Genomic DNA, 13,309 nt, shown 5'->3' on the forward strand with positions numbered 1-13,309 from the left:
AACTTCTATTTTCTTAAGTAGTTTTCATTACATGACGACTTTTTGATTTCTATTAATTAACAAGAAACATCCAAAAAGTACATCGATAACTTTTGTTACACTGTACTAGACAAAATGCAATTCCAATTTCATAACCCTCTAATCAAATCAAATCGTTTGATATACATCACAGTTTTCTAAGGGAAATGTGAACAGCAGGGACAACCGAATACAAATCGTCCGTCTGAAGGAACGGTTCAGAGTCCCAGTAACTGGTAGGTATTATTTTATGTTTGTTTGCATAGTCCTTCACAAACACAACATCGGCGATATGGTCTGCTGGGACTGAACTGAATTTATTTATTTACTTATTTACGATCGCAATGTCAATATGTCTTCCATTCTCATTTCATTGTGAGCTGGGGATTGGGAAAGATGAACAATAACAAATAAAATCATTATTGACGGTCTGGATACGAGTACTCAATGCGCAAAACTTTATGGCTCATATTTAAGAATCAAGCTGAACGTGAGTCACAAATGGGTGCACTAACAAATCGCAGACTGGCGTCGTTACACCCGCTCTAGGGTGACCCTAATGTTCAAGTGTGAGAACGTGTTCTGAATTGATGTAGGTGTTTTCTGAAGGTGCGTATGGTTGCCAGGGCGTCGTGAGGAACTAGGATAACGTGCGCCAGAGAGCCCGTTGATGTTCCTGACGCCATTCTGTAGTGGCTAGGCCGGCCGGTGTAGCCGAGCGGTTCTAGGCGCTTCACTCTGGTACCGCGCGACCGCTACTGTCCGCAGGTTCGAATCCTGCCTCGGGCATGGGTGTGTGTGATGTCCTTAGGTTAGTTAGCTTTAAGTAGTTCTAAGTTCTAGAGGCCCGATGACCTCGGATGTGAAGTCCTACAGAGCTCAGAGCCATTTGAACCTTTTTTGTGTGTGTAGCTACAAAATCTAATATGCTAACGTGCAAGCTAGATAATCCTCGAGCAGCAGAAGGTGAATTTTCCCCAGCAGCGAAAACACGACTGCCGAGAGATCGCATGGGATTGGACACGGCATGGTTCGACTATGTTGTGATCAACAATTTTCTGAGGAGGCGAACTTTTACAAAGTTTGTAGAAAATGGTTATTTAACAATTCCAGAGGAGCCGAGCAGGATGTTTCTTGAGTCTGGCACGTGAAGCATATGATCATCCAGACTTGGACAGTGAGTCGCCATTCCACAGACGATAGCGTACGACTGGCCGGCACACCAGACCTCGACACTAATCTGCCGGGCGGATTCGTGCCGGGCACGGGCACGGGCACGCCTTCCCTCTCGGGAAGCAGACTGTTGGACCGCGCGGTTAACCGGGAGGGCGACTGTTCTGATGATGGTCACTGCTGGACGAAACCCGTTAGCAGTATAAATCTTATGTGAGTGGGTCAAAGAAAATATTAAGTCTACAGATCATTTGTTTTAGAAAAGTGTGGTCTAGCGTGGAGATGAATATGTTGATTAAGAAGTGAATAGCAGAATGTGACCGAAATAGTTCCAAAGTTTTGGCTAAAAGGGTAGAGAAGGGCATACTATATCTTTACGTTCCTGTGTTGGGGTTGCGTTCACATGAACAGCATAAAGTTGAACTATGCTTCACTAATCGGACATGTGCTAGGCAAATGTACGGAATTGCAGAGCCTGTTGTAATAAAGTACGCTGCAATGTTCCTTCGGAAATGCATGCATGTCCGATGAAACACTGCATCGTAGTTCTACACGACACAGGCTCTGCAATTCGTGTTCATTGGCCTACGACGTACAAATAAAATATCTCCCCTGCACGGGGTGTAGGAGTACCGGTATGACACGCGGACGACGACGTATGGAAGTTTGGGTCTGGTCGACAGCTCGGGTAGCCGAAAAGGTAAAGGTGACCGCTCGCGTAAAGCGGAAAATTCGGGATCGAGTCCCGGACCGACACAAATTTTCACTGTCTTTATTCCATTATACAGCTGCAGGCCGTTCATATTCGCTACTGCGAATACATTTCGTGCAGACAAATGTCCGATTGAATAGTGTGTTCGTCATTCCCAGAAGACATGTAATGCACTTCTACAGTATCAGAAAGTAAACACAAAACGAACTTTAGTATGAAACCAGCTTCGGGACTGGACTCACGACTTTCAGTTAGATAGAACTCACTCCATTCCGAACGAAGTGGAACGGGCGTGTACCCCAAGAGAGCTAAATTTTCGTTAAGAACGAAGTATTGAGTTCTATCTAATACCAAATCGTGAATGCTGTCAAAAAACCGATTTGATACTTTCATATTTTGTCCGCATGAATTCTCCGCTTCTTTTGTCATTCTGAGATCAACTCGGTAGCACCTCATCCACGACTAAGTGATTGCTTCATTCGGAAGGCCCTTTCGTGGTGGTGATCTAAATTTTAGCACAGCTCGAGCAATATTTCGGCTTGTTCTTTGAAAATAGTTTTACTTCAGCTCAGGTGCTGAACTGTCTCGATTTAGCTAGGTAGTATGATCTACAAGGCGGATATAAACTCGTCTGTAGCTAAAAAAATACTCTCTTCAAAACATCTGATTTAAGTTTCATGATAATCAAAGCAATCACATTTTGAAATTTTTTTAGTGCTTTTTCTGTCGCTCTGCCTTGTCAGATACATTCCGTCAATATATTACGAAAACGATTTGCAAACGGACCAATAACCACGAATCTGTGGGGTTTCTCGACTATTGTGACGCATTGAATCTTCCCAGAAACTTGGTCTTCAGCATGATTTCTAACTAAAGAACAGACACTTTGATTTAAGAAACGTGATGTAATTCTTACACATGGGCCAGATGACGCCGAAACAGTACCGCAAGACAACACAACAAAGCGAGCAGCACCGGACAGAGGAGTACTGAGAGCTCATCAGTCGGGTGAAAGACCACAGTATTCGTTTTTGATTAATGATATCGTGGTAACACTAACGACTGCCATATTGAAGCCAATCAGAATTATATTTTTGCTGGCGCTCGATGTTCGTAATGAACTTCCTATTAAGTTCTCGTTTGTTATTCGAACATCAATATCGCTTGAGACGTCAGATGAAGCTCTGCACTTGTAACCCAGAAATCAATTCCATCAGTTACGCGACTGGTTCCAGAATGAATCTCTCGCTATGCAGCGCACTGTGCACTTTTTCGAAACTTGCTGGCAGACTGAGTGTCTGACTGGGACTCAAAGCCATAACCTCACCTGGGCAGCTGAGTCGGTAAGAGCACTGTTGGCGAAGTCCCGGCTTAGAGACCCGGTCCGATATACAGTTTTAGTCAGGCAGGAAGTCTCAGCTCCCCAGTAGCTGTGGGTTTGGCTGACTACTAACGGGGGCTCGATTAAACGTCGTAAAACATCATCACGGGCGAATCTCTCATGTCGTGAGCTCCATGGAGCTATTCGTGGACGAGGCTTTTCCATGTGGGCAGGGGGCAACGACGCAAAACTGTAGCGAAGTTCATAGAGACCTGCATACTAATGGCACCGACACCAAGAGTACGTCGTCTTCGAAAACAAAGTACAGCGCATAAGTAGGCAGAGGACTGTTAATTACTCGATTGCACATTTGACAAGAAGTCATTGGAAGTCGTGAAATATAAATAAAAATGAGTGTTTCCTCTCGAAGCGAAGTAAAATGGAACAACATAAGACTGGACGTAGGAAGCTGAGAGCAGGCTCAGATTAACAGAAAATGACCTAAGGAAAGATAATTCATCCATAAGCGAATTGACTCACGAAACACTCGTCCAACACGTTCTTGAGTACTGCTATTCCGCAGTATTGGGACAGCCTACATTCTGCGCCACGTTACATTGTTGCAGGTATCCAAGATGCCAGCGGTGACGTCATCCAAGATATCGGCCTGTAGACTTGGCAACAGCGCATGACATCATAGAAGATGGCAGCTGTGACGCCATTCAAGATGGCAAATTTTGGCGGGAAGAAGGTCAAATTGGGCTACCTCCACTAACCTAATCCCCCTCCCCTTCCCTCCCCCAGAAAATGGCGGGAAATTCAAATTACAACAGGATAATGCATCACGCCACGATTATCTCAACTAACCTAAGAAAATTGTGGGAAGACAGGTAACTTGGACTACCTCCACTAACGTAAGTCACCCGAATGCCACCTCTTACTAGGGACTGGCAGGGAGAGGACTCCACCTGTGCTTGACATAAGTCTCTATTTTGCATGCACTATTTTATTTACACAATTAGAGGCACTACCACCATCAAGTGTGGAGGCCAAGGGTTCCGGACTGCAACTGACCCAGTATGCAGTACCACCACAAGAGGGTGCTGTCATCCCTCCTGTGATGCAATCCAATGTCGTGGTCTGGAGGGGGTATACGGTGCGAAAATGAATCGGGCTGTACTGCACTGCTGGAGAGAGTAAGGAAGAAGTGTGCTTTATTTATTTTGGAACAATTTATTTAGGGATGGAGTATATTTATCACACTGATACAGAAAACACACACACACACACACACACACACACACACACACACTTGGGCTCATCCCACATAGCCCACAGACCTGTAAACTACTCCTAAATACCACTCCGCAGACACGCAAACAACTCCTAAATTACTGAAATAATTTCAGCTCAGACATGCAAACTGCTCCTATATATTGCAGTACACTGATGTGTAAACATGCTCAGTACTTGTAAACTGTCCAATTAGCACATAGCACAGCCTACAGACCTGCTCGCAAAATAATGCAACAGACACCGCCAGCCACCCCTATCCACTGGACCGCACCCGCTCCCAGAACTTGAGATGCACTGACACCCCTGCAAAGTGGTGCAGTCGCCAGCTGACAAGCCACGCACAGGTGCCTGTTTAGATTCCTCAAGCTTGACACGGAGACATAACTTTCATACTTGGTACTTGAGAAATTCCTCATGAAACACGTGTTCACCTAAGCACATCTGCCAACGTGACCAGACAGGAGCAAAGACCCATTTGCGAGCCATAACTCTCACTCTTCTGCCGACAGCACGTGAAAGTTTACCATTCCTGGAGCGATGATGCATAGCTGCAGTGCACAATAGGACACACTCATCTTCTCCGGTCATGCCACAACATAAGCCACAGTAACTTTACAATGAAATATATACACATTTTACACAAAAAGTGAGATATTTTATAGCTGTACAGCACCAAAAAAAATTATGGTATGCTTACACTCACACCGGCTATGTATCTCGATTCTCCTCAGTGCTAAGAAATTATCGGACAGTCTTACAATCAGCACTTCTGGAAGGTGCTGCATTCAGCCAAGATTCTCTCAAACAGGTGTTATGAAGGATAGGCATCAGGCACTGTGTGTGAGGCTGAGTATCTCACCCACGTACGTAATGCTTGGAAAGACATCACTGATGCAGATTGGTGTACTGTAATCATCATCACTATCGGTAGAACAACAAGGAAACATGCGAATTCGTTCTTCCTCGCACTCCTAATGTGGCACCCCATCCATCCTATGTTACCCTCCCTGCTTTCAACATACACAAACGTTCTATATCCCAGCACAAAGGACGTCTTGTGGATGAGTGGGGGATTGTGATTGGCTCTTGTAGAATTAACCCACCGAATTACTGATGCCGTTAGTATGGAATCACAGTCCGCCTTTTCTTTTTCTTTCTGCAGAGAGACTTTCAGCAGCAAAAAACTATTTTACACTGATCGCCATACTGCACTGACAACTAAACCTCACAATGTGCTCTACATATCGTCAAATATGGAAAGACTCTCACTCAATTACACTGGTCTCCCACTGAGGACTGGAGCTCGAATATTAGAGCGTGAAACTGATCTCCAACCCAGCAATGTATCACCAGCTTCAGCTTCATAACTAAGTTAGTGATAGATGTTTGTGAGGCGCTGCAATCCCTATTTATACATTTGCCTGGCAGATGTGCTGTTTACAGAGTTAGTGGCGGAATGAGTTGTAATTTTCACATGTTGGACACTGCTGCTATGCGTTTATTTGTTTCCTTGTAAGAGGTATTAGCCATTACTAACGATCATTTTATATAGGGCTTAGGGTAGGCACAGTACATGTGATCAGTCGTGAACAGTGGGCACTATACTTCTCTGGAAAGCTATATTGTACTCATATCACACAGAGCCAATGTTTTAAGGACATAGTTTTTTCGTTTTACCGTTCGATAACGTAGTTTATCATAGACAAACTGAGAATAAGGAAGTATGTAATCCGCTTGAAATATATTTCATACATTGGGATATTAACTGCCCCACATTCCATGAGACTGATTGGTCGGAAATGTAAGCGAACTAACATTATAGCCCGTTTTAAGTGAAAAACGTTGTAGCCATAGGAGTGTGTGTCTTTATGTTCTCTCTTACCAATACCTTCCACATGCTGATCTTAGACTCTAGAACAATACTTAAGAGTTGATAGCTTGGTTGATTTACGTAAAAATGCGTCGAACTCCATCCTTCTGGAGCTCCATCGCACATAAAAATCACTTGATTCTTGTTCTTCTTAACTGTCTGCTATTACGTCACGAAACTTCGAAATCTAAACTTCTCGACATGGGTGCATATCGAGCAATCTTGTGCACTTGGATCGGTGAGGGCTCAGAAAGCACAATTCATTCATTCACAAGACATGCAAGTAGCGGTCTTCTTCTGATCAGTTGCAGATTAATTCAGTAACGGTGCTGCAGGGCATGTTGGTCAATGACAATGTGAGGAGGGTCTTTCACTCTTCCAGTTTCCTTATGTTGTAACTCTCTTTTATTTAAAATCATCCAGTGTTAGTGGCGTGTTACGGCAGGTGCAGTAAAAACTTGACTTACACCATGTGACATCTAGATTTCTGTGAGAGGCAATGGATCAGGCCTTGTTAATGTCAGTTTAGAACCTGACAAGTGCCTCAAAGTCATGGTAGAAAAACAAAATGTATGGCAGTGCACAAAGTATGTTAGAAAACAATGTTTCAAATAATGATACAGGGTCACAGGGAGCGTCTCTTGAGATTTACATTATAGTCCATGGGATGTGATCATCCTCCTACAGTACAGGTGATGAAACTAAGCTGGTGTCTGCAATGGATCAAAGCTGTATATTTAATAGGATCGTGCAGCATCAGCAGCAGCAGTTTGACAGGCAAATTTAGTAACAAGTGGGGTCTCTCTATCCGCACTGGACCCCCACCACAGCTATGCATCACCACACCACCAATGGTGCCTAGGTGAGTTCTATATCATAAGAAGTTAGTAGAGCTTTTATAGTTCTTAATATTTCTCTGCTGGATGGTATAGAATAACAATGATAGCATGTTGGGCTGATAGATGTGAATGGATGCAGATCTGCTTCGGACTGTAGTATTTGTATCTAGTCTGTAGATGCACCACAATGTGCACATTGCCACTGAATAGTCAAGTAACGGTCCTGTTGCGCTAACTCAGGTCGTTCTATTTGATCATGGGTTGCAGAAGGTGGTGGATATGGCTTTTTCTGACTTCTGCCCAGTTCCCAATTAAATTAGAACGATCACATGCACAAAGCTGCAGAAATGTGGGCAGCTGCAGGATGCATAGCAACTGACTAAAACCATGTTGGAATTTTACTGTAGCAGACAGGTTCGAGAAAAGTGTTTCAAGATATGAGAATATCAGAAATATGATTCACTTGTGGCTGTGATCCAACACAGGTATGTGGAGAGTTGATTCCAAATAATGGCCATCATTTCTAGTTGATAGCGTAACACTAGAGATCTGAAAAGCTAGTGTACATTTCTTATGACCTCTGTGAGGGAGTTGCTGATAGCAGTTTCATACCACATTCGTTAGCCGAAACACTTTCAAAATTGAGCGATTTCATGACGAGGTTGCATTGTGGGTTATGTGTAACCTGACTGATAATACGATAATATATGGTATTATAACCACTGTCTAGGTATTTGTTGGGAAAACCACATCATTCGTAGGTAACGCCATAACTCGATTTATAAAGACAGTATAGCTTTTAGCAGGGATACTTGTGTGCACCTGTAGAACCAAGACCACTTGTGACAGTAACATTCAGTAGTTGTTGGGAACGGGTTTTTTAACATCTGGCCGATTACACCTCTCTTTCTAAGACACAGCGATAACACTTGCAAAAAAAACTTATGAGAGATGCCCACCCATCATTGATTTTCTCTCAGTATTATTTTGTATCGTGTAGAATCATTTATTGGTCAAGTATTATACTTAGTAGTAGTAGTAGTGGTAGTAGTAGTAGTAGGGCATATGTGATAGGTTGACCTTGAGCATCAGGCTTATAAAGTATGTGTTTGTGTTCAGACATCTGCAAAGGAAATGACTGTCCATTCGTAAGGAAGGTATGGGTTTGATGTCTAGCACTGTAATAGCAAACAGAAGATTATGTCAGGTCATAAGAATGATACTGATATTTATATTTCCACAGCCACAGCCGCCATTAGGGTGTATTTCCGATACTTCGCTCAATGTCAAATGATGTTCATCTGCGATAGTAACATTTAGTTGTAAGTATAGGGATAAAATATATGTGATCAATTTCTCAGGGTGATTCTACCTGTGCGTGCTTGGTGTGCAGTGCTGGTGCCCTTTGCAGGGATGATTCACGTTTCACATTAACACTAGAAGCTCTCGGAATAGAGATACCTGCTGGATCGTACGAATGTAGACGTCTTAACCAGGTTGTCCTCGAGATGACCGAATAGCGAACTAATACTTCGTATGTGTTGGATAGCTTTCGTGATCGCGTGGAAATTTGACAAGATTCAATATGGACTTTCCCATCTTTATTTAGTTGAGAGAATATCGATTGTCGTGCAAGTGTCTAGCAGGGGGAGGACATGTTTGCCGGTTCTCTAGGTATGAGAAACACCTTAGATGACTTTGTAAATTATAGGGATGATTTGGAATCTGTTACGTCACTGACATCAGCATTTGCGAGTGGAAATATCTATTTCCTCCATTTGTTTCGGGTTCTCAAGTAAAGGTCTTCGTTACGCGTTTGTGTCGAAGGGGAACGAACTCGAATTTGTAGAACATTTCTGAGAGTGACTTCGGCCCACTGAATGCACTCTGGTCACCTGTTGGGAATGGACGACCATCGACCATGCAGGGAAATAACTTGTGCCGCGAGTTTAACTACACTGCTGTCTGTCTTCGTGGCATATGTACGAATGATATAAAAGGGGCGATTTTTGTATGGCGTAGGATACGAATTGTATGTTTACTACATCGACACAGTACGTGGTGATGTATTGCTGGGTTGGAGATCGGTTTCACGCTTTAATATTCGAGCTCCTGTCCTCACTGGGAGAGCAGTGTAATTGAGTACGAGTATTTCCATATTTGACGATATGTAGGGCACATTTCGGCGTTTAGTTGTCGGTGCAGTATGGCGATCAGTTTAAAATAGTTTTTGCTGCCGAAAGTCTCGTCTGCACAAAGAAAAAGAAAAGGCAGACTGTGTTTCCACACTGATGCCATCAGTAATTCAGTGGGTAAATTTGATAGGAAGCAATCATAATCCCCTATTCATTAACAAGATGTCATTTGTGCAGGGATATAGGAGTCTCTACATAGCAGTGAGAACGTTTATGTATGTTGAAAGCAGTAAGTGTAACATGTGATGGATGAGGTGCCACATTAGGAGCGCAAGGAAGAACGAATTCGCATGTTTCCTTGTTGTTCTACCGATAGTGATGATAATTACAGTACACCAATCTGCATCAGTGATGTCTTTCCAAGCATTACATACGTGGGTGAGATACTCAGTATCACACATAGTACCTGATGCCTATCCTTCATAACAATTGTTTCAGAGAATCTAAACTGGATGCAGCACCTTCCAGAAGTGCTGATTGTAAGACTGTCCGATAATTTCCTAGGACTGAGGAGAATAGAGATACATAGCCGGTGTGAGTGACAGCATGCCATAATTTTTTTTGGTGCTGTACAGCTACAAAAGATCTCACTTTTTGTGTAAAATGTGTATATATTGCATTGTAAAGTTACTGTGGCTTACGTTTTGGCATGACCGGAGAAGATGAGTGTGTGTCCTACGGTGAGGGATGTTTAGATTGAGCACATTGATAACAGCAAGGGTATGAGAAAGATTTTTTTATGTAGAAAATTATCAGCACTATAGATACTGAGATTCGTTCCAGAACCAGAGCCATCACAGAGGAGACATTACATGTACATCGATCGGTGTCAGACTGTAGCAGCAATCTTAATATTTAATTGCAGTTACACTGGTAAATATGTTCCTGGCGTCCAATATTCTTGTGAGTTTTGTATGTATTTGATGATCTGTAAAGAACTTTTGTGGGTTTAGCTGTCAGTGCAATTTAGCGATATGTGCAAAATAATTTTACCTCTGAAAGTCTCGTCTGCAGAAAACAATTGCAAACGCTGTTCTCACTGGACCTGCACTGCAGCTATGCATCATCGCACCAGGAACGGTAAACTTTCACATGCTGTCGGCAGAGGAGTTTGAATTATGGTCCGCAAATAGGTTTTAGCTCCTGTCCGGTCGTGTAGGCAGTGGTGCTTAGGTGAATACGTATTTCAAGAGGAATTTCTCAGGTATCAAGTGTGAAAGTGATGTCTCCGTGTCAAGCTTGAGGAATCTAAATGGGGACCTGTGCGTGGCTCAGCAGCTGGCGACTGCACCACTTTGCAGGGGTCTCAGTGCATCTCAATTTCTGGGAGTGTGTGAGGTCCAGTAGACAGCGGTGGCTAGCAGTGTCCGTTGCATTATTTTGCGAGCAGGTCTGTAGGCTGTGCTATGCGCTAATTGGACAGTTTACGGGTACTGAGCATGTTAACACATCAGTGTACTGCAATATATAGGAGCAGTTTGCATGTCTGAGCTGAAAATATATCAGTAATTTAGGAGTTGTTTACATGTCTGCAGAGCATTATTTAGGAGTAGTGTACTGGTCTGTGGGCTGTGTGGCGTGAGCCCAACCATGTCAGAGTGTGTGTTTTGTATCAGTGTGATAAATATAATCCATCCCTAAATAAATTGTTCCAAAGTAAATAAAGCACACTTCTTCCTCACTCTCTCCAGCAACGCAGCACAGGCTCGGTCATTTTCGCACCATTTTCCCCCTCCAGACCACCATCTTGGATTACGTCACAGGAGGGATGACAGCACCCTCTTGTGGTGGTACTGTGTACTAGGTCAGTTGGAGTCTGGACCCCTTGGCGACGACACTTGATGGTGGTAGTGCCTCTAATTGTTTAAATAAAATAGTGCATGCAAAATAGAGACTTACGTCAAGTACAGGTTGAGTCCTAGTAGTCCTAGTAAGCCTAGGAAGAGGTGGCACTCAGGTGACTTAGGTAGTGGAGGTGGCCCAACTGCCCTTTCTTTTCAAACATTTTCTTAGATTGGGAGAGATAGCTGAAGTGACCTTTCTATACCGCTAAAATTCAAACTTCGCGCCAGTTACTAGGATGAGGTGGCGGTCGGGTGACTTACATTAGTGGAGGTAGTCCAAGTGACCTATCTTCTCGCGATTTTCTTAAGGTAGTTGATATAGCTGTGGTGTGATGCTTTATCATGTGGAATCTGAACTTCCATTTTCCTTGGGGAGGGGAGGGTGGTTAGGTAGTGGAGGTAGCCCAATTGACCTACTTCCCACCAAAATTCAAACTTCCTGCCAAAATCCGCCATCTTGGATGACATCATAGATGCCATCATGGATGATTTCATGCGCTGTTGCCAAGTCTACAAGCCGCCATCTTGGATACATCTGGCAGGAATGGAAAGTGGTGCAGAACGCAGGTTGTCCCAATACTCTCAGCAGGGCAGTCTTAATGGAGACAATAGAAAAATCCAAAAAAACGTATGTTGGAATTCGTTAGGAGTTCGTTTAGGGGGTATTTATGGAAAAGCTCTACCTCATGAGGAGTCTCAGTGTTTTCCTCCACACACAGCATCCGCAGATCGAACAGTAAAGTAGAGATTATCGTGTGACGCACAGCTATTGAGAAAATTTAGAGAACCGCAATTTGAAGCTGAGTGCCGAATGGTTGTACTGACGCCAACATACATCGCGCGTAAGATCCACGAAGGTAAGACACGAGAGATTAGGGCTCATACGGAGGTGTACAGTCCTTTTTCCATCGCTCTATTTGCGAGTGGAACAGGGGGGAAGACATAAAGTAGTGGTACAGGGAACCCTCCGCCACGCACAGTGCGGTGGGTTGCGGAGTATCTATGTAGATGTAGCTATCAAGAAAATGGTCCAGTCCGACTTGTCGAAACCTCCCCTGAATTTTTTTATACAGGAAGAATACACCCAAAGAAACAACGTCAAAATTTTAGCTGCTAAGACAATATTTTTTTTAAAAAATGCTGAAAATTGTCAAACAGTAGCTCTACGGGCGTCTGGAGAACAGCACACCCCTATCGTAGTTGCAGCGCATAGTGTTTATCCATGGTTGTCGGCACATCGGTAAACATAACACGACAGAGCGCGATCACATCTCGTAAAGCTAATTTCAATTTTTTCTAGTATTCACTAAAAGTTAAATGTCATTTAAAATTTTCTTTGAGTTTTCTTCGTATATGCTTGCTAACAGAATCTGTCTGTGCAGGTTCCCGATTTTCACAGTAAGGTGGAATCCAATAATATTTTAAACTTCACGAAGATGAAACATAAACAACGAAGTATGCAATCTAAATTACCTACTTCTCCTAGAGGCCAATATGTGTGTTACTTATTAGTTAATTTCTTTTCAGTTGATTAAAATGATGCCGATATTTGGTCGGAAATTCTGTCAGCATTAGAAGAAAAAGGGAATAACCGACAATTCCGTGAATTGTGGTTCGAACGGTGATTGTTTTTCTGATACAAGTCTGGAGAAAAAATACTCTACCCTCCTAGCCCAAAGAGAACATTGAGAGTAATTGCTTTCAGTGACAAAAAAAAACTGTAAATTTTTTGATTACCCGAAGGAGAGATGAAACTCCTAAACTTAAGCAGTTTGCAAAGCCGGTTTGGTTTCGTAAACACTAAATGTGAATTGTATAAATGGGAGAAAGATTTACACACATTATGAAATATGCGCCAAAATGAAACTCGCAAAAGTCTGAACAATAACTATTCGGTAAATTTAGAGCTGCTTGCGATAGCCAGTGAACTGTTACCGAGGAAGATCTACGAACTGCCCTCTGGTTACACATATTTAGGAAATTATACAAAATGAAAAGTCGCAATGTTACGAAGTTTACATGAAGTAGCGATCAAACATGT

The sequence above is a fragment of the Schistocerca serialis genome, chromosome 8, assembly GCF_023864345.2.
Source record: "Schistocerca serialis cubense isolate TAMUIC-IGC-003099 chromosome 8, iqSchSeri2.2, whole genome shotgun sequence".
NCBI classification, from domain to species: domain Eukaryota; kingdom Metazoa; phylum Arthropoda; class Insecta; order Orthoptera; family Acrididae; genus Schistocerca; species Schistocerca serialis.